At 38.1% G+C, this 23,559-nt stretch overlaps 1 pseudogene; it reads right to left on the bottom strand.

The window, feature by feature from the left end:
* Positions 1 to 5,386: 5,386 nt before the first annotated feature.
* LOC107895670 (probable inactive purple acid phosphatase 29) lies at positions 5,387 to 12,628 on the bottom strand (annotated as a pseudogene).
* Positions 12,629 to 23,559: the final 10,931 nt, after the last annotated feature.

Raw genomic sequence — 23,559 nt, 5'->3', positions numbered from 1 at the left:
TTTAGTCACCAAATCACAAACGCGTAAAGTGTTATCTGGTTGATCATATACTTTAAAGTTTTCCCATAAGGGTCCAAACTACCTAATCCACACATCATTCTAGAAGTTAGTAGTGCGACCATCACCAATGGACCAAGAGATATTACCAATAACTTCCAACCAAACCCTCATTAAAAATTTCCATACAAAGGAACAATTACTACCACAAATAGAAATCAAAAGTACTCATTGTACATTGTATTTCTTCCTTACCACTTTGGCCCATAACGCATCAGTATTCAAGAGAAAACGGTAACCAAGTTTCATTTTTGTACTGAGTAGCTTAGCTTCACAATCCCAAACCTTAAATTATCCAGTGGACGATAGTAATCTCCCCGAGATATAAGAGTAGTTTTTCTTGTATCAATATTAGTCCGCCAAATGAAATTAGAAGCAATTCTTTTGATCTCATTACACACAGAAATAGGAATTCAAACAATATACATAAAATATTTTGGAATAGCTATGAGGACTGACCATACTAGAGTTATTCAACCTGCCATCGAAAGTTTCCTCGCTTTTCAACCAGACAAGTTTTGTAGAACTTTATTCACTACAAAATCAAAAGTATTCACTGTAACTCTATTATGCAGCAACGACAACCCGAAATAAGTACCATGATATTCAACACGATTAAAATCCGCACTACTACATATTGTCTCAGCAACAACTCCTAGCGTATTAGGAGAAAAAACACATTGGATTTACTTTTGTTCACCTTCTGCCCAGAAAAATAACAAAAATTCTCCAGAATGCTATTTACCACTGCTACTTGATCCCTACTAGCTTCACAAAAAAGCATAAAATCATCAACAAAGAAAAGATGAGATAAAGGCGAACCTCTTCTTGAGAGAAACAAAGTTTTCTAACTACCCTTTTCAATTTCCTCCTCGATAATATGCTTAAGCCTCTCCATGCAAAGTACAAAAATATAAGGAGAAAGAGGATCTCCCTATCTTATACCTCAGGAAGGCTGAAAAGAATCTATAACAGCCCCATTCCATAGAACCTGAAGAGACAAAAAAGAGACACAATGTAAAAATATAGTAACTAAATGTGGGGGTAAGCTAGCCTCTAGTAATTTGTCCTATAAGAAATCCCATTTGATTATATCATAAGCCTTCTCTAGATCAATTTTCAAGATCATGCCACATTTACTACCCCGAAAGCTTTCCAAAGAATGCATCACTTCTTGTGCAACTACAATATGATAAGTAATATCTCTCCCGGGAATAAAGCTTGCTTGGTTCTGTCGAGTCAGCTTTACCATAATTGGTCTCAATCTATTAACCACTATCTTTGTAATGATCTTATATAACACCATGCATAAGCTTATTAGTCTAAATTGGGAAATTCTTTTCGGACTCTGAACATTCGGTATAAATACCAATAAAGTTTTGTTCAGTTTAGGATCCAACAATTGACCCCCCCTAAGCTCTACCTGACAAGAGAATATACTAACTGTCCCACTACCTCCCACTGTGACTGAAAAAGATTTGCCTGAAACCCATCCACACCAAGAGCCTTTAGAGGGGACATACCAAAAATCATTCTTCATATTTCCTCATCGAAAGCCATTGAAAGTAGATTACTCGTCTCATCACATGATAATAAAAGGAATTTACCACAATAAGGAGTCCCTCTATCCTGTTCTGCTTTAGTATTGCCAAGGTACAACTATGAAAATAGGATGTATTACTATCACCATTTCAGAGCCACTCCACTCTAGACTTCTAAAACCATAAAAATTTCTCATGTGTCAACACTTCTTCAATTTCCTGTCGAATTTTAAGTTCCCAACTACGAAGCATTAGAAAGAATCGTACATCCAGAATTTTTTGCACACTTTCCAATTCAAAAATCAATTTCCTTTTGCGCACAAAAATATTTCCATACACCTATATGTTCCATACCTTGATCACTTCCTGAAGATACTCCAAGTTCTCACCAACCTCCAATTCATTGCTCCAACTCCCATTCACCAGGATTCTAAAGTCGGCATGAATCATCCAACTTGTAAGACAACGAAAAGGTCTATTACCTTTGCTAGCCTTTGGTCTAAGAGAAATTAAAATCGGCCTATGATAAGATTTTAACCTATGGAGATTCCTTACTAAACATTCTAGCGCAAAAGAATCCCATTCTAAGTTGCACACGACCCTATCCAATCCTGTGACAAACCCCGTTTACACCAAGAAAACTTAGCACCACTCGTACCCAAGTCACACAAGGCATTATTAAATAAAAAATTCACAAAACCATCTACAACCAATTTGTGAGGTAGGTGTGCTACCTATTCTTTCAGAACTATCAATAATAAAGTTGAAATCACCAATTAAGATCCAAGGTCCCTTCACCAAATCTGCTAATGAACCCAGAAAATGCCATAAATTCCTTCGTATCATAATTTGAGGACTAGCATATACAATTAAGCAAAAGAAGCTATCTGAGTTCTGTGTGCTACTAACTTTCACATAAACCATTTTAGAATGAATTTTCAGAATATCTATCAGTAAATTCTCATTCCAACATAACCAAATACCACCAGTGAAGCCACTTGCTTCAACTCAAAATAACCTAAAATACTCAATTTTTACAATAATGCCATCGGCCCTAGAACTATTAACCCGAGTTTCAAGCAAACACAACAAATTGGGAGAAAAATCCTTTCCATATTCCTTTACAAAATTATGGAACTTAGGGCGCCCTTTTCCTTGGCAGTTCCAACATAATATTTTTGTGTTCATAAACAACAATAATAATAAGAGACATAAAATCCAACCCACAAACAACAGAAATTAACAATTTATCTCATTACTGCAATCGTCCTCATCAACCATCACTTCCTTGACAACTTGAGACATTAGAATTGGATTCCTTTCAATATCACAAACCAACCCTTTCATTGCTGATTTCAACTCAACCAAGTCATGCAATTGATTCTCCATCATCTCGTCTAGTGGTTTGCCTCGTTGTCCATATATAACATTTTGAGCTCTCAAGTGTGTTTCTTAGGGAGCGACATATTTTCCACCGAATCTAAAAATCTCAATCTCTTTATTAATGTTCGAACCCAATTTTTTCCCTTCCATTATGCGCACTGCAATATGCTTTTCTTTATTCAAATTTGCTGAAACATTTACTGGTAGTACAATATTTTTCCTCTATCAGCCGCACCCATCAACCCCAATTTTGATCCATCATCAAATGCCCATTGCCCAATGTCAGTTTTCATTCCAAATCTGCCATTATTAGGCCTTAATGCTGATGAACAAGCTTTTGGCCCAGTGGCCATCATCACACTTTTACCCTTTGCCCCCTTCTTAGCCTTAATCTCCAAAGGTCTACTTTTTGTCACTTGTAATCCTAAATCTCCATTATCTCGTACCCTGTTGATATGTTCCTAATTTTTTCCCCCATTTCACCATCAAACTCTTCATTAACAGTGAATTGATTTTCTCCCTAAAATCACCAAGTGTCGCGAAATGCGATCCCCCAATTAGACTGCCGAAACCATCGTTCCTCCCTTCACCTGTAACTCAACCTCTTCGTTTCTGTCACTCTACCACCATCCAAGACCCAAAAGGCTCCTCCTCCATCTTTCGTTCAAAACTCGACTTCTCCATAACTGGACGAGAATAGTTAGATTCTACCTCCGGTGTTGTCGTCTTATCCCCCGCACACAAATCTGCTCTATGCCCATAAAGCCCTCACTTGAAGCAAATGTTTAGCAAGCCTTCATATTCAACTCATTGAAGACAGCAATTGATTCTAACCTTGGACACCAGTAGCTTTTCAAATCGACACAGACCGTCAGCTGTGCAAACTGTCCCCTGCGAGCACAGTCCGTGTCAACATCCAATTTTACCAGCGGTCCAATTTTTTGACCAACTGCCTTGAGAAGACAATTTGAGTAATACCCCTCTAGTAATCTCGGAAGCCATATCCAAATAACCTACGATTCAATCCCACTTTGGGTGGTTGAGAAATCCAGTGACCATGGCCGAACAGTCAGATACCGTCCAAATATTACCCACGATTCCGCAACTAAAGCCTTGTTATAGTTGTTCTTGTCCTGAAATCTAACTAGAAAAATAAATCTTTCTCAAGATCCATAAGGTGAATCGGGCATTTTGGGTTCCATAGTAAGGTAATTTTGTTCAACAACACATTAAATCCAATCTTTCCCCCCCCAGCATTTTTATGATAATTGTTCTAGCCATATGACATTCAATATACTTTTGTACCCTATTAGAGAACATGATCAACGGTACACCTTTAACGAATTCAGTTAACACATCACCTTCTGTTAGGGCAAAATTTTCCTCCATGAAAGCATTTTGCTCCTTAACAGATGAATCCCCTAAAAATGTTTACTTATACTATACTTTAGAGACATCTGATCGCTATTTTTTTTTTTGCCCATTCCTGCCCACCATCAGATCGTCTTTGTCTAACTATAGTTTCGGCCTGGTGCGTACTTTTTTCGTAGCCTTACCAACACCACTGTTAAATCCAGGACTATTGGCACCCACTGTGGACTCCACCATAGGAAGTGTAACACTCGTCATTTTTACTCTTAGAGATACTTTGATGTTTGGTTTAAAGGACTTTTCAATTATTTTATTTTGTCCCAAATAAGAATTAAATTCTCACTAATCTTTGATGTGGAGTATATTTGAACATTTATATCAAATCTTAAACACATATTTATTGCATTCACAACTTGTATCTAACATAATAAAAAAGAATAGACTATCATTTAAATTTAGTAGAGATGTTTTTTTAAAAAGTCAAGTCTAAGTTATCATATGAAAAGCACATATATATAGAGAGAGAGAGAGAGAGAATTGTTTTAAATATGTTAAATGTTATATTTAGGATCTAAATGTTATATTTAGGATCTATTTGGCTTTGTTATTGTAATGCAAAAGTACTTTTGAAAAGTTGCATTTTGAAAAGTATTATGATAAAGTGCTACGAAAAAGTGTAGTTTATTAATTTTTAGTGTTTGGCGTTGCAGTTAAAAATTGCTAAAAATTGCGGTTGAAAGTTAAATTGTTCATACTAAACATGATATTGAAAAGTAAAAATTCATGTAATAACAAGTGTTGTTAATTCGATAATAATAAACACTATTAAATTAGTTAATTGAAATGATATTTATGTAATCTAATTTAAGTATATAAATCATATTAGATATTAGTAATATTATAACAATTATTATAAAATCCATACATTTATGTAATTTAAATATTATAAAAATAATGTATTCAAGTTATACTTCTTAACCACACTTTGTAGTTGGGTACATAAAAAGAAATTTAATAAGAGTTAAATGAAATTTTCACATCTCAAACCCTAAAACCCAAATGCCATTAAGCTTATCACCAGCTTTTCCATTTGGCATTTCTTTAAAGTGCTTCTGCATCCCAAACACAACTTATTTAGGATTACTTCTACAGTGCTCTTAAGATTTAAGAAGCAATCCCAAACGCAACCTTAAGCTAGCATGTAAACACCTAAGCTAACGTAATGAATTGTTTTAAGTATAAGACCAATTTAGAATTTAAGCAATAGTCTAGGGACATCTCATGAATTAGTCCTTTATATTTATAGAATTTTATTGGATGACTAGAATGATTAAAATTTTGAAAATTATATATACTTCTATAGTTTATCAACAATCCATACAAAATAAACATGTTTATTAAACAATAACTTATTAAATTGATTTCCTTGATCTTATTTTAGAATATATATATATTGCACGTTTAGTTTAAAATTTTATTTTGATATATTTTTAACATGCATAGGCAATAGAACTTCAACAACTCTTGCACATCTTTAGAGATGTTTACATGCAGTACTAATAAAAGATTTAAAACCCTCCACCTCTAAGTAGATGGCAAAATCAAACTTTAGGAATAAGTTCTTACTCCACAGGACCTGCTCATCAATGATAGTGAGATGCCCATCATCAAGGCGCTTCCATGTCTTAATCGACTTCACTGCCCCCCAACCTCCTTCATCTGTCTTCTCCAAAGATGCCACCACCACCCTGGCTCTCCTTGACCACCCAACTTTCCCATACGCATGGTAACCAAAACCCCCAGCATAAGACAGTTGTATTCTAGTCATTTGACCACAAAAGTCGTTGAGGTGATCGTGGCCTGTAAAAATAACCTTCACGTCGCCTGCTTCTACCATTGTTGTGAAGAAGCCTGAGTTTATAGAAGCCAAACTAATCCCTTCTTGTCTCACCCCAGTGAAGTTAGATACGTCGAAACTAGCAAATTCCGGCAGTGGGATGTGAAAATACACAAGCCCTAACACAGATGATTTTTGAGCCATTGGTAGCCTCATGTAGACGTTCTGAGATATAAACATAAATTGTTTATTATTAGATACAAAGATGGCATCCACTGACAGTTCAATTGAGGTTCTTACCTGAAGTTTTGTAGAGGTGCGTTGAAACCACAGCTGTTGAGAAGGTTTTGATCCAGCCATAGCCACAGATAGAAGGAACTATGGAATGATCGCCACTGTCAAGGAAGTAGAGGTTGAGGACTGAGTTGTTTGCAAAACTAGAGCCTTCAACCCCACCCACTTCTAGGTTATAGTTGTCAAAACCATCTATGATACGTGCTTCAGATAGATTGACTTGAAATAGTGTATGCTTCAACCCTACTATGTGTTTCTATTGAAGCAATGGTTAGCATGTAGCAATCACATGTTTTATTATTATTATTATTATTATTATTATTATTATTATTTGGATGTAATGATGTAACTTAGTTGTATTCCAACTAAGTTTGTTAGTGGTAGTAGGTGGTGATTTATTTTAAGTGGATGTAATGATGAAACTTAGTTGTATTCCAACTAAGTTTGTTAGTGGTAGTAGGTGGTGATTTATTTTAAGTGGATGTAATGATGAAACTTAGTTGTATTCCAACTAAGTTGTCAAGTTGTAAGCTTGTATAAATAGGCTTTATGCCATTTTAAAAAAATGAATGAATTCAATCAAGATTTCATCCATATACTCTCTATTTTAGCTTTGCTTAAAATTTATTTCATTTTTCTTCTTTGTTTCTGCCGCAAGTCTCGATTCTTGCTCGGCAAGCTTTTTGTTGAACCTTGCTATTTGTTGCACTTAGCTCCAACAATTGGTATCAAGAGCCTATTTCTTAATGGATCTGTTATACAAATTCATGGCTTCATCAAGCTTTTCACCAGCTGCACCTCAAGTCTTCAATGGAGAAGGCTACCACATATGGGTGGTTAAAATGAAGACCTACCTACAAGCTTTCGATCTGTGGGAGGTAGTCAACTCAGATGTTGAACCAGAGCCACTTAGAGGCAATCCAACAGTGGCTCAAATCAGGCAGCATGCTGATGAGAGGACCAAGAGGCACAAAGCCATGTCTTGCATCCAGAACTCAGTGTCAGATGTGATTTTCACAAGGATTATGGCCTGTGAATCACCAAAACAAGCCTGGGACAAGTTGCAAGAGGAGTTTCAAGGGACAGAGAGGACAAGGCAACAACAGTTGCTGAACTTAAGGAGAGATTTCGAGAATTTGAAGATGAAGGAAGAAGAAACTATCAAGCAGTACTCTGACAGGATTATGGCTGTGGTTAACAGCATAAGGCTCCTTGGAGAGCAACTCAAGGAAGCTAGGATAGTGGAGAAGGTTATTGCAACTCTGCCCGAGAGGTATGAGGCAAAAATCTCATCTCTCGAGGACTCAAGGGACCTGTACACCATCTCCCTGACAGAGTTGATCAATGCTTTATATGCTCAAGAGCAAAGAAGAGCAAGCAGACTGGAGGAGCATCAAGAAGGTGCCTTTCAGGCAAGAACAAACACTGCCTACAAAGGCAAGAAGGCCTGGAGAGACAAGCCAAGGACTGATGTTGCAAGAAAAGAGGGTTAGACTTGCAAGCACTGCAGAAGGGCTGGTCATCCAAAAGAAAAATGCTGGTTCAATCCAGATGCTGTATGTCAGCATTGTAAAAAGAAGGGTCATGTTGAGAGAGTCTGCAAGAGCAAGGCCAAATCAAGGCAGAGTCAGTTTCAACAGAAGAAAGCTGAGGCTCGAGTAGATAAGGAGGACAGTGACCAAGGAGCAAGTCTTTGCTGTGTTATGCTCAGCTGCTCAAGAAAGGTTCTCATCTGGTTGGCTTCTAGACAGTGGATGCACCAACCACATGACACCTGATGCTGCAATCTTCAAGTCTTTAGACAGAAGCTGCAGAACTAAAGTCAAGATAGGAAATGGACATTTTATTCAAGCTGAAGGCAAAGGTGATGTGCTGATATGCACCCCCACAGGTGCCAAAGTGATTTCAAATGTGCTTTTGGTGCCTGAAATTGACAGAAACCTGCTCAGCATAGCTCAGTTGCAGGAGAAAGGTTATTCTGTTGTGTTCAAAGACAACCAATGCCAAATCAATGATCCAAGTGGATCCAAGCTGATGGCAGTTCCTATGGCTAATAAGAGCTTTGTAGTTGACTGGACCAGGGAGTCAGACATTGCCTACACAGTCACATCAGATGAATCCAAGCTTTGGCATCAAAGACTGGGACATGCCAACTTCAGATCGATGGATCGAATGGTCAGAGAGGACTTGGCTGAAAACTTCATCAACTCAGTGGATCATGATGATGTGTGTGAAGTGTGTCAGCTAGGAAAGCAGGCCAGACTCCCATTTCCCTCGAATCAAGCCTAGAGAGCCTCTGAAAAACTCCAACTGGTGTACACTGATGTGTGTGGCCCTATGAGGACTGAGTCATTAAGTGGAAACAGGTACTTCATACTGTTCATTGATGATTTTTCAAGATATTGCTGGCTTTACTTCCTAAAACAGAAATCAGAGGCGGCCTCAGTGTTTTGGAAGTTCAAGACTGCTGCTGAGACTGAAACAGGTTGCAAGTTGAAGTCCATAAGGTCTGATAATGGGACTGAGTACACCTCAGCTCAGTTCCAAGCCTTCTGTGATAAGGCAGGCATCAAACATCAACTTACCAACACATATACACCTCAGTGAAAGGAAGAATAGGAGTTTGATGGATATGGCCAGGTGCTTGATGATTCAGAAGAATCTGCCTAAAGCACTATGGGCAGAGGCAGTTAACACTGCAAACTACATTCAAAATAGGCTTCCAACCAAGGCCTTGGATCAGAAGACTCCATTCGAAGCCTGGTTTGGATTCAAGCCATCACTGGCTCATCTGAAGGTCTTTGGATGCATCTGTTATGCTCATGTACCTGCTGTCAAAAGGGACAAATTGTCTGAAAGGGCTTGACCTGGTATTTTGGTAGGCTACAGCACTGTTAAGAAGGGCTATAGGATCTTGGATCCTTCAACAAAGAAAGTGTCAGTCAGTAGGGATGTGGTATTTGATGAAAAGTCATGTTGGAACTGGGAAAAACATGAACCTGAGGAAGTTTCAGAAGGACTTGCAGCAGATCAAGCTGAGCCAGATCAAAATGTTCTTGAAATGGACATTGATGATGAACCAGTTAGAGGAACAAGACCATTGACTGAGATTTATGAAAGAGCTCATGTAGCCATAGCTGAACCAAGTAATTTTGAAGAGGCTGAAGCTCAGCAAGAGTGGAAGCAGGCAATGGCTGAGGAGATTAGCATGATTGAGAAGAACCAGACCTGGGAATTAGTTGAAAGGCCAGTCAAAAGGAAGATAATTGGGGTGAAATGGGTGTACAAAGCCAAGCAAAATGCTGATGGTACCTTGAATAAACTGAAAGCAAGGCTAGTTGTCAAGGGGTTCAGTCAGAGGTATGGCCTGGACTACCTGGAGACCTTTGCACCAGTGGCCAGGCTAGACACCATCAGATTACTGATTGCCTTAGCAGCACAGCTCGAGTGGAAGATCCATCAACTCGATGTGAAATCAGCCTTTCTGAATGGTTTCTTAGATGAAAAGATCTATGTTGAACAACCACAAGGGTTTAAGATAGCTGGCAGAGAGCATATGGTCTACAAACTGAAGAAGGCCCTATATGGCTTAAAACAGGCTCCAAGGGCCTGGTACAGCAGAATCGATGGCTACTTGACTAATTTGGGATTCGATCGAAGCAAGAGTGAGCCAACACTGTATGTCAAGAAGCAAGGGACACAAACACAGCTCATTGTATCCCTATATGTTGATGACCTGCTGGTGACAGGAGGAGATCGAGCAGTGCTGGTCGATTTCAAGACAAAGATGCAAGAAGTATTTGAAAAGTCTGATCTAGGGGAAATGTCTTATTTCCTTAGAATGGAGGTGACTCAAGCACAAAATAGGATATTTCTAAGTCAGAGAAACTTTACCACAAAGATTCTGACCAAGTTCTCCATGCAAAACAGTAAAGCAACTAAAACACCTGTTGCTGTTGGAGAAAAACTATCGAGCCAAGGTGATTTTGAGAAGGTTTGTGAAACAACCTACAGAAGTCTAGTTGGTTGTCTGTTATATTTAACTGCCACTAAACCAGACATAATGTATGCTGTAGGATTGCTCTCAAGGTTCTTGCATTGTTGCAATAAAAAGCATTTACAAGCTGCTAAGAGAGTGCTTAGATATGTCAAAGGCACTTTGAGCTATGGTTTAAGGTACAGCAAGGAAGGAAATCTGAAGCTGGTTGGCTACACTGATAGTGACTGGGCTGGCTCGATAGATGACATGAAAAGCACCTCAGGGTATGCTTTCAACCTTGGTTCAGCCATGTTTTGCTGGAGCTCGAAGAAGCAAAGTCTGGTGGCTCAATCTACTGCTGAAGCAGAATATGTGGCAGCTGCAAGTGCTGTCAACCAAGCCATTTGGCTAAGGAAAATCTTAGCTGATTTGAAAGTGCATCAAAAGGAAGCTACTGAGATCTTCTGTGACAACCAATCTTCAGTTGCAATTGCTAAAAATGCAGTGTTCCATGGAAGAACAAAGCATTTCAGCATCAAGTTGCATGTTGTTCGAGAAATGAAGCAAGCTCAGGAAGTGAAGCTGATCCATTGTAATTCTGAGGATCAACTTGCAGAAATTTTGACTAAAGCCCTTAATGTCACAAGGTTCGAATGTCTAAGAAGGAAGCTAGGTGTTTGCTCCATGCAAACCAAGGAGGAGTATTGAAGCAATGGTTAGCATGTAGCAATCACATGTTTTATTATTATTATTATTATTATTATTATTATTTGGATGTAATGATGTAACTTAGTTGTATTCCAACTAAGTTTGTTAGTGGTAGTAGGTGGTGATTTATTTTAAGTGGATGTAATGATGAAACTTAGTTGTATTCCAACTAAGTTTGTTAGTGGTAGTAGGTGGTGAGTTATTTTAAGTGGATGTAATGATGAAACTTAAGTTTGTTAGTGGTAGTAGGTGGTGATTTATTTTAAGTGGATGTAATGATGAAACTTAGTTGTATTCCAACTAAGTTGTCAAGTTGTAAGCTTGTATAAATAGGCTTTATGCCATTTTAAAAAAATGAATGAATTCAATCAAGATTTCATCCATATACTCTCTATTTTAGCTTTGCTTAAAATTTATTTCATTTTTCTTCTTTGTTTCTGCCGCAAGTCTCGATTCTTGCTCGGCAAGCTTTTTGTTGAACCTTGCTATTTGTTGCACTTAGCTCCAACAGTTTCATAACCCTTCCCTGGATAAGGTGCCTTCCTAGTCATGGTTCCCCAATACAGCAGCCCAAGGAATCTCTGCAGCAATTGCAGGGGCAAACGCTGCATTTAATGATTTGGCTGAATTTTTGGTATCTGATCCAAAGATGTTATCCCCTAACGTAAGAAAAGATCACCCTATTAATAAAGCTAAGGGTTTTGGCCAATAAGGTCACCAGATAAATAAAATCAACACTATACTACTCTGGCAAATGAAAGATTAAAATTTTCATAGTTTCATCACAAAAAGTTTCTTTTTTCTTACGATGAGTAAGCGTCAAAGGATTGTATCGGATAATGGATTACCTGTGAAAACAATTAAGGGTGAGTTTGGATGGGCGGTGCGTTTAGCTGCGGTTAGTGTAAAAACAGCGGTGGCGGTGAGATTAGATACTGTAGCGATACTGTAGCGTGAGACAAAAAGTAAGTTAAACGCACCGCACCGCAGTCAATCGCCCATCCAAACGAAGCCTAAATTTGGTTTCTCAGCTTCGATCATGCACTGGATAAACAAACTAGTGTTGAGATCAGAGCAACCATGAACCTGACTAGGCAACATATTCAAACACGGTGTTGTTTTACCATCAGCATAGTGCCTGTCTGCCATTTGTAGTATCTTAAACTCCCCAGTCCGACCAAACCTCAGCTTCTGCGATAGCTATAATGGCGGAGATTGTCATCTCACGACTGCCAAAAGGTTAATTGGTAGAAAACAAAGCAAAAGCACAACCATCGCTACAAAAAAACCGTGTAAAGGAAGTGACACCCAAAGTTTCCACTTGCTGTAAACAAGCAAAAAAGCTAGTGCCATTGTTGGGGCTTTTTTGAGGGGGTTTAGAGTTTCCTATCAAACTTTAAATAAGGAAACAAAGGAAAGCATAGTATTATTAAATATGATTTTCATAGCATGAAACGAGGATTTGTCTTGGCTGCTACCCAATAACTGTTGACTGTCAGTTCTCAAAAGCTGTTTTCATATTGGAACATACATAGAAATATACCTGACGACCTTAGGCCTGTTGGAAGCGTAATAAAAATAACTCAAATACTAATTTTATTACACACAAATAAAACTTAATACAAACTCTTTTTTCTCTCTATACTAGCTGCTGCTAGCTTTTCTTTTATAACTCACACACACTTTTTTCTTTTTTCTTTTTTCTTTTTTCTCTCAATCTCACTAATATTTTCCAACACTTACACACACTTTATAAAATTCTACTTACATATATATATAGACATAGTAAGCCTTAATGATTGCGTATCCCTTAAGTATATCATAAAGGATAATACTTATCCATTGTACATGCCTTGCCTTGTAGGACTTTTCAATGTTGCTACCATCTTGATTTTTCATGAAATTTCCAACATAATAAGCTTTATCATTTTCATGAGGTGAAAGCCAATTTGCATACAAACTCTTTGGTTGCAATTTTTGACTTTGAAAATTTTGTTTGATTTCTAACACTCCCCATCAAACCAAATTTTTCATCCCAAGCTTTTCTTTGAGTTTATGGAATATGTCCACTTTCAATGGCTTCGTAAAAATGTCCGCCAATTGATCTTCTGTTCTTCAGTAAACTAACTCCATATTTTTATTTTTCACTTGCTCTCAAATAAAATGATACTTTGTATTAATATGCTTGCTTCAACTATGAGACACTCGATTCTTTGCAAGAGATATTGTGGACTTGTTGTCAACATAAATTGTAATTGGACCTTCTTGTATAATAGATAATTCACCCAAAATATTCTTCAACCAAATTGCTTGACACTTACATGTTGCAACAACCATGTATTCTGCTTCACATGTTGAGAGGGTTACTGTTTGTTACTTTTTTGATGACCATGAAAATGCTGCGAAGCCAATATGGAATAAATATCTGGATGTGCTTTTGAGATCATCCAAGTCACCACTATAATCACTATCTGAATAACCAACCAATTTTGAACTTTGTAAGTATGTATAAAATAAACCCTGATCCAACGTACCTTTGATGTATCTTAAAATTCTCTTTGTTGCAATCAAGTGATCTTGTTTTGGCTTCTCCATGTATCTACTAACTATTCCCACTACGTACATGATGTCTGGCCATATGATAGTCAAGTATCTTAAACTTCCAATGATACTTTTAAACAACGTTGGATTTGTCGGCTTGCAATCTTTCATATTGAATTTTCTTAAAATTTGTTCCACATACTTCTTTTAAGACACAAATGTTCCATCTTTCATTTGTTTCACTTCAACTCCAAGAAAGTATGACATTTCACCATTATCTGTCATTTCAAATTCTTTAGTCATAGCTTTCTTAAAGTCATTGAACATACCTAGATTGTTTCCCATAAAAATCATATCATCCACATATAAGCACACGATCATGATTTCACCAACTTCATTTTTCTTTGTATATAGAGCATGCTCGCATGGGCTTTTCATGAATCTGTTCTTCTAAAAGTATTCATCTATTCTTGTGTACCATGCTCTCGAAGCCTGCTTTAGTCCATATAAAGCTTTCTTCAAACGATAAAATTTGTCTTCTTGTCCTTGTTTGCAATATCTAGGTGGTTGTTCAATGTATACTTCTTCTTCCAGGTAGCCATTAAGGAATGCTGACTTCACGTCCATCTGATAAATTTTTCGTTTATTTTGTGCTGCAATTGTAACAACCCGATTTAGGGCCTAATCAGAATAGTGGTCTCGGGACCACAAATCTGGAGTCAAATAAATTATTTTATAATTTCTTAGATGTTATAGTATGTTTTTAAGAGTGCATGAAATGTTTGGTGAGTTAATTGTGACGTTTGTGAGCCCGATTGTGAAAAAAGACTAAATCGTATAAAATGAAAAAGTCCTATTTTGATTTCTAAAAGTGCCAAATAGATAGAGAACCTAAATTCGGGGTATTTAAAGGGCAATTAGGCCCTTTAGGGAGGCATGGCCGGCCATAGGAGACAAAGGTGTTCAAATTTTCAAAATTTGGTAGGTTAGGTGGCTTATTTTGACTAAAATAGGAGAAATTAAAAGAAAGATGATATCATCCTTTTTTTTCATCTTCTTTATCCATCAAAAATTAACCATTGAAGGGGGTTTGAAAGATTAAAAATTTTAGCAACTTTAAGCCTTCACAAGTAAGTGATTTTCCAACCCTTTGTTGAATATTTTTGTATTTTTGAGACCCTTGAAGCATGAGCTTTCAAATGAGGGTACTATTTTGCAAAATGATTAAGAGTGTAGGGTTTTTCCATGAAGGGTTTGTAATATTGGCTGAGTTTTTACGAAAGAAAATAAGTCTTGGGTGTATTATGAACAATTTTTGTGAAAAGTGTTAGCATGAAAACACCTAAAAAGACTATATTGCATAAGTTGTAAAATAGATGTTAAGTATGTGAAATAGTGGGAATTTGGAGTTGCTATAAGAGTAAAAAGGGTTCGTCTAGGCTTAAGATGCGAAGAAATTTGATAAAAAATCAATTTTCGAGCTTAGGGGTAAAATGGTCATTTTGCTAAAGTCTAGGGTCGAATTGGTCATTTTACCCAATTATGAATTGTAGAGTGCCTAGATTGATTAAGTGACTAAATAAGTGCATTTTGTTATTATAGATCAAGAAATATAAAATTTGAACCTAGACCGAGGGAAAGCCAAGCAAAACGACTAAATCGACTAGTCACCACATTTTGTAATCCGAGATAAGTTATATGTAAATAATACAACTGCATTGATATTATATGCGTTTGAATTGCATTGAAATTATTATAATATGAATTGCTTGGTTATGGAAATAAGAGAATATGATGAGAATAGAGATAGTAGAATTCCCGAATGAACCTCAGGAAATAAATCGGATATTCATGCCATGACGTTTGGGTCACTTGCGTGAGCTAGTGTAAGACATGTGCATCGGCCACATTATGAGAGCCAGTGTAAGACTATGTCTGGGATATGGCATCTGCATTGAGACGAGTGCTAGTGTAAGACATGTTTGGGACATGCATCGACCTCAAGATGTAAGCCAGTGTAAGACATGTCTGGGATATGCATCGGCTACGAGATGTGTCAGTGTAAGACCATGTCTGGGGCATGGCATCAACACAGATATGTTAGAGCTTGGTAAGACCATGTCTAGGACATGGCATCATCACTTGCACCCATGTTTGAGGCTAAATGGGTATCCGATAATGTCCCAAATGGTTCAACGGTGAAAGTATGATTTCAAGTTAACAAGAAAAGTATAACCGTGTTATGAGTGGTACAGGTACCTATATGATATGTATGAAATGTGAGCTCAATATATGCTATATGAGGTGCATTGAATATTAATGAGTAAGTTTTTCTTATGCCACTTGTGTATCATGATGCTTGTTGATGAATGATAAAGTTATGTTGTATATTTATTTATGTGCAACTTATTAAGCTTTATGCTTACTCCCCCTCCTTTTTCATTTTCTTATAGTGCCGCCTATCTAGCTCAAGGACCAATAGAAGTTAGAGATATCGATCACACTATCAATCGAAGTTTTGAGTATAATTTGATTTATATTTTTGAATATGGCATATATAGGGCTTAGATTTTACTAATTTTTGTGTCATTGAGAACTGGCCAAATGTGTTGGCTTGGGTTGGAAACTCTTCAATTTGTATTAAGCCTTGAATGATGGCTATTATTCATTTTGATTTATATGCAAAGATGATATTTCATGGATAAGTAAAATGCATAAATGGAATGTTATTTATTGTGGCTGATTTGGTTGTATTAGATAGCCTTATATTGGTTTTGGTTGCCATAGAGCAGGTTGTGTAAATAAGGCCGGCTAAAAGGCTTGGTAAATAGCCTTATATTGTCCACACAGATAGACACACGAGCGTGTGTCTAGTGTAACACCCCGAATCCGAGACCGTCGCCGGAGTCGAACACGAGGTGTTAACAGACTTCAAACCACTTATTAAAAATTTTCCAGACAAGCTGTCAATCTGCGTACTAGTCGCTTTAAAAATCATATCTTGAGCTCTGGAACTCGAAATCCAGTTCCGTGAATTTTCCCTGAAACTAGACTCATATTCCCATCTACATATTTTTTCTAGAATTTTTGGTCGGGCCAATTAGTACAGTTTATTAGTAAAAGTCTCCCATGTTACTGGGGTCGACTACACTGACCTTTGCGCATTACGACCTGGATATCTCCCTGTACAGAACTTCCATGCTGATGTCGTTTGTTTCTATAGAAACTAGACTCAGATAGGAATCTATACATATATGGTATGACTCCTAATTATCTCTGGTTAATTTATAATGAATTTCCAAAGTCGGAGCAAGGAATCCAGAAACCGTTCTGGCCCTGTCCCACGAGAACCTGATTATCTCTTAACATACTGTCCATATGATCTTTTCGTTACTTCTATATGAAAATAGACTCATCGAACTTCGATTACATAATTTATTCATCAATTAATTCCACTCCTACTATTTTTTTAGTGATTTTTCAATCTCATGTCACTGCTACTGCCAGCATCTGTTACGAAAGCAACTATGCCCACTTCGTGATTACTCCTTGATCTAACTAATAATTCATCATGCATATCACAAATTATGATCATGACTAACCATGCCAAAGGCTAATCATTGTCAAATTCCCCCTACTACACTATTGCCATATCATGAATTTTAACACCAAAATAATCAACCATGACGTATGGCATAAAAAGGTCGAATTATCCAGATTTGCGACCTAACGTTATGAATCCAAACCCAACCGAACATTTATGCCATTTTCGCATGGCTAAAAGAGTACATACCAAAGTTCAACCACAACATAATAGCCTATACATGCCGAAATGTTCTCCTAAGCCAACTAAGAAGAAAGTACCAAAACTTGCTATCCGGTGTGATGACTTCGATGACGGCCCGACCACGCAAAAAGAGACGAGTCCAAGAAACCTAGAATAGGTGACAAGGAAACACCGAGTGAGATTATAACTTAGTAAGTCATAAGCAATACACTACCATCCATTAATAACATTATCACAAGAGGAAACAAAATGGAACGAGGCTAGTTACTCCATCCATACCGAACCATACCATAGTTCCTCCGACCTATCGGTTCAATCTCATACCAAATCATGCATTCACATTCCATATACTCATCAATAGAATATTCGAGGCATTTTCATAAATCATTTCATTTTCGTTACAATCATACAACTAAACGGCCTTTCACCCATTCCACGATAAATCTTATGTACGTGACTTCAAGTATATTTGTCACATAGGTTCAACTTACCAAGCTCAACTCCAACTATAAACATAGCACCTATTAGCCATGAACTCAAGATACTTACCCGATCCGCTGTCCGTGATCGACTCAATAGCGTCGCACACTTAGTGTCCATAATGATTCAAGAATATATATTAAGTCCGCACACTCAGTGCTATATAATCAACTCGCACACTTAGTGCTACATAATCAAACTCGCACACTTAGTGCTACATAGTCAACTCGCACACTTAGTGCTACATAGTCAAACTCGCACACTTAGTGCTACATAGTCAATTCGCACATTTAGTGCTGCACAATTTAAACCCGCACACGTAGCGCCAATCTCATGGTCATAAATGTTTATACCCGCACATTTAGTGCCGAGATCAACAACTCAATACATCTCACCTCTTTTCTTTTCATTCAACACTTTCATCATCACATACGTACATGCATATATATATTTATTCATTCCATTCAGCATCATTACATAAACGTTATGACCATTTGAATTAATACCAACTATATGCTTAATGACTTACTTTATGTTGGGTAAGACGGTTCCAACTCGGCTACTCGATGATCTTTTCTTTGCCTTTGCTTGATTCTCTCCCTTTGATGTCTTGATCTATAATAAACACATTTAGTGGTTTAATTTTCTTGCTGGATACTTATGTATAATTTAACAGTTTTCACTCCATTTCACAATTATCCTTGTTCAAAATATCAAAACCTTAACCATATTCGATTAATGCTTCAAGGCCGAATGCATTATCGCTATTATGGTAACCTAGTCTTGAGTATTTTTGATTCTAATATACAACATCATGAATCAACTCAACCTTATAAGCCAATATTACTCCTTCAATCGGTTATCAAGAGTTAACAAAAATAGTATCACAAACATATACACCTATATGGCCGAATATACCAAATTAAATTTGACCTTAAGTATGTGATTACCTATAGTTAATATACATCAAATTTCATACATTTAACCCTTAATTTCCACCACATAACAAGCATAAATCGGGTTTATGGATATACCATGGCCGATTCAATCTAATCACTTCCAAAATCATCAACCATTTTCAATGCATATAACATATATAAACATGAATAAGTTTCATATAATCTCTTAACACATTAACTTCTTCCATCTATAACCTTTTGTTTCTTTATCCATCAAAACTTAAAGGAAATAATCAAATTCCTTCTTTAATAGCCATAGCCGAATGGTCCATCCATCCATCAAAGTTTAAAAAAAATTTAGCATGGTCTAAGTAAGAACCATGATAATTAACCTAAAACAAGCTAAAATTTCACAATTTTAACACAATATACTAACCTTATTAAACATTCAAATGGCCGAAAGTTCTTTGCCCCTATTCCTTCCTTCAATTCGGCCAAGAAGACAAGAATGAAGCCCCTTTTTTTTTCATCACATTTTCATTCTTTTCTTTTATTTATTAAATCCCATAACCCAATATCAATTTCAACAAATATTTTGCCCATCATCAACCCACCTTGGCCGGCCACTATAAGGAAAATTGGGCAATTTGACATGCAAGTCCACCTTTGTGTTGACATGCACTAATAAGCCCCTTTAAAATTAGCCTATCATTTTTCACCATGTCTCATGTTGATCCCTATTTAATAATTCCTCATGCAATTGGCAAAATTAAGGCATGAAACTTCTACATATGCATGCACACACATAATAAACATAGAATATAACAATTAATTATCTTCATAACTCGGTTTTGTGGTTCCGAAACCACTTCCCGACTAGGGTAAATTTTGGGCTGTCACAACTCTCCCCCACTTAAGGAATTTTCGTCCCCGAAAATCTTACCGGTAAATAGGTTTGGGTATCGTTCTTTCATCGAGCTCTCGGTTTCCCAAGTAGCTTCCTCGATCCCGTGTTTGAGCCATAAGACCTTAACTAACGGAGCCCTTTTGTTTCGCAACTCTTTCACTTCACGAGCTAGGATACGAATCGGTTCTTCTTCATAGCTCATATCGACTTGAATTTCAACCTCTGATGGGCTAATTATGTGCGATGGATCAGATCGATAGCGTCGAAGCATCGAAACATGAAAGACATCGTGAATCTTTTCGAGCTCAGGGGGCAAAATCAATCTATACGCAACCGGCCCCACTCGTTCGGAGATTTCGTACGGCCCAATGAATCTCGGGCTCAACTTGCCCTTACGGCCAAACCTAAGTACCTTTTTCCGAGGTGAAACTTTAAGGAACACTTTATCTCCCACCTGATATTCAATGTCCTTTCGTTTCAGATCCGCATACGATTTCTGACGATCTGTGGCTACCTTCAGACTTTCACGGATTACCTTTACTTTCTGTTCGGAATCTTTAATCAAATCAACTCCGAAAACTTTACTTTCACCGAGCTCGGTCCAAAACAATGGCGTACGGCATTTACGACCGTACAAAGCCTCGTAAGGTGCCATCTTAATACTTGATTGAAAACTATTGTTGTAAGCGAATTCGATCAAAGGTAAATACCGTTCCCATGAACCACTAAACTCGAGGATGCAACATCTCAACATATCCTCAAGTATCTGAATTATCCGCTCGGATTGACCATCGGTTTGTGGATGAAAAGCGGTGCTAAAATGCAGCTTGGTACCCAAAGCTTCTTGCAATTTCTTCCAAAATCGCGATGTAAATCTTGGGTCTCTATCTGACACGATAGAAATAGGTACTCCATGTAATCTCACAATCTGAGAAACATACAATTCGGCTAATTTATCCAATGAAAAATCCGTACATACGGGGATAAAGTGAGCCGACTTAGTCAGTCTATCAACAACAACCCAAATCGCATCTTTCTTACTCGTCGACAATGGTAACCCAGATACAAAATCCATCGTGACTCGATCCCATTTCCATTCAGGTATCATGATTGGCTGAAGTAATCCTGAAGGCACTTGATGTTCCGCTTTCACTTGTTGACATATTAAACACCTTAAAACAAATTCAGAAATGTCTCGTTTCATGCCCGGCCACCAAAATTGACGTTTCAGATCGTTGTACATTTTAATACTACCCGGGTGGATAGACATTCGGCCACTATGAGCCTCATTCAAAATCATCGAAATAAGTTCCGAATTCCTTGGAACAGACAAACGACTTCTGAACCTCAAACAATCATCATCATCCATTTGAAACTCCGATTCCTTGTTCGGAACACACTCAGCCCGTTTTGCAACCAATTCATCATCAACTTTTTGGGCTTCACGAATTTGATGAATCAATAATGGTTTCGCTTTTAATTTAGCTACTAACACATTGTCGGGTAGAACAGACAAGTACACATTCATCGCTCGTAAAGCAAACAATGATTTCCGGCTTAAGGCGTCCGCAACCACATTAGCCTTTCCCGGGTGGTAATCAATGACAAGCTCGTAATCTTTCAACAATTCAAGCCAACGTCTTTGTCGCAGATTCAAGTCTCGCTGAGTCATCAAATATTTGAGACTTTTGTGATCCGGAAATACATGGCACTTCTCACCAAATAAATAATGTCGCCATATTTTTAAAGCAAATACGATGGCAGCTAGTTCGAGGTCGTGGGTCGGATAATTTCTCTCGTGTGGCTTCAATTGTCTCGACGCATAGGCCACAACTCGACCTTCTTGCATCAACACGCAACCCAACCCAAGTAGGGATGCGTCACTATAAATGACAAACTCTTTGCCTGATTCGGGTTGCACTAAAATTGGTGCTTCAGTCAAATGAGTTTTCAGTTGATCGAAACTTTTCTAACATTTCTCCGTCCATTCGAACTTAACATCCTTTTGAAGTAGCTTCGTCATTGGTGTGGCTATCATCGAGAAACCTTTGACAAATTGTCGGTAATAACCGGCGAGCCCTAGGAAGCTCTGAACTTCGGTAACATTTCTCGGAGGCTTCCAGTTAAGTATGGCTGAAATTTTGCTCGGGTCAACTCGAATACCCGATGCGGATACTACATGACCCAAGAAGCTAACCTCTCTTAACCAGAACTCACACTTACTGAACTTAGCATATAACTGCTTATCCCGCAAAATTTGCAACACTAGCCTCAGATGCTCAGTATGTTCGGTCTCATCTCTTGAATAGACCAAGATGTCATCAATGAACACAACTACGAACCGATCCAAATATGGTCTGAAGATCCGATTCATCAAATCCATAAACACCGCAGGGGCATTAGTGAGCCCAAACGGCATCACTAAGAACTCGTAGTGACCGTACCTCGTTCTAAAAGCAGTTTTGGGTACGTCCGAATCTCGAATCCGCAACTGATAATAACCCGATCTCAAATCTATCTTTGAAAACACTGATGCTCCCTTTAATTGATCAAACAAATCATCAATACGCGGTAACGGATACTTATTCTTTATCGTCACTTTATTTAGTTGACGATAGTCAATGCACAACCTCATGGTTCCGTCCTTCTTTTTCACGAACAATACTGGTGCACCCCAAGGTGAGAAACTTGGTCGAGCGAAACCTCTATCCGTCAATTCTTGCAACTGAGCTTTCAACTCTTTTAACTCGGTTAGTGCCATACGATACGGAGCTATCGAAATTGGCGCAGTTCCAGGTACAAGCTCAATACCAAACTCTATCTCCCGAACAGGTGGCAAACCCGTCAATTCTTCAGGAAAAACATCCGGGTATTCACAAACCACCCGCACAGATTCGGGTTTCTTTTCTAATTCTTTATCATCAAGTACATACGCAAGGTATGCTTCGCACCCTTTTCTTACATATTTCTGGGCCAACATTGCTGATATTACAGCTGGCAACCCCTTCAAATCCGTAGACTCAACTCGGATTACCTCGTTATTTGCGCACCTCAAATCAATAGTCTTGCTTTTGCAATTTACAACCGCATCATGCGCGGTCAGCCAATCCAAACCAAGAATAACATCAAATTCATCAAACGGCAAAAGCATCAAGTCTGCCGGAAAACAATAACCTCGAATTACTAGGGGACATCTCTTACACACTTTGTCGACAAGCACGTAACGACCCAAGGGATTTGACACCCGAATTAAGAACTCAGTAGACTCAACAGGTAGAGTCTTACTGGATGCTAAGGTTTCACATACATATGAATGAGTAGAGCCAGGGTCAATCAATGCAATCACATTAGTATCAAAGAGAGTGAAGGTACCAGTGATGACGTCAGGGGAGGATGCCTCCTCTCGTGCGCGGATGGCATATGCTCTAGCAGGAGTGCGGTTCTCGGCTCGAACAGCCGTATCAGAGGCCCCTCTCTGACTACCACCCCTACCTCCTAAAATTCTCGGTGGTCTACCTCTAGTTGTCACTCCACTAGGTCTTGCACCTTGAATCTTATTCTTCTCATCAAGCTCCGTGCAATCTCTAATGAAGTGGTCCTTCGAACCGCATCCGTAACAGGCCCTGTTAATAGACTTACCCCAACATTCACCTATGTGTCATCTTCCACATTGGGGACATTCAGGTTTCTCTAGACGATTATTGCCCACACTAGCTACCGAAGTAGCTCGGGAGTCCGTCGATGGTCTTGCTCTGATGGAAATTCCCGCAGTCGT

The sequence above is a fragment of the Gossypium hirsutum genome, chromosome A08, assembly GCF_007990345.1.
Source record: "Gossypium hirsutum isolate 1008001.06 chromosome A08, Gossypium_hirsutum_v2.1, whole genome shotgun sequence".
In the NCBI taxonomy this organism is placed as follows: domain Eukaryota; kingdom Viridiplantae; phylum Streptophyta; class Magnoliopsida; order Malvales; family Malvaceae; genus Gossypium; species Gossypium hirsutum.
This window is presented reverse-complemented; position numbering and strand designations above follow the sequence as displayed.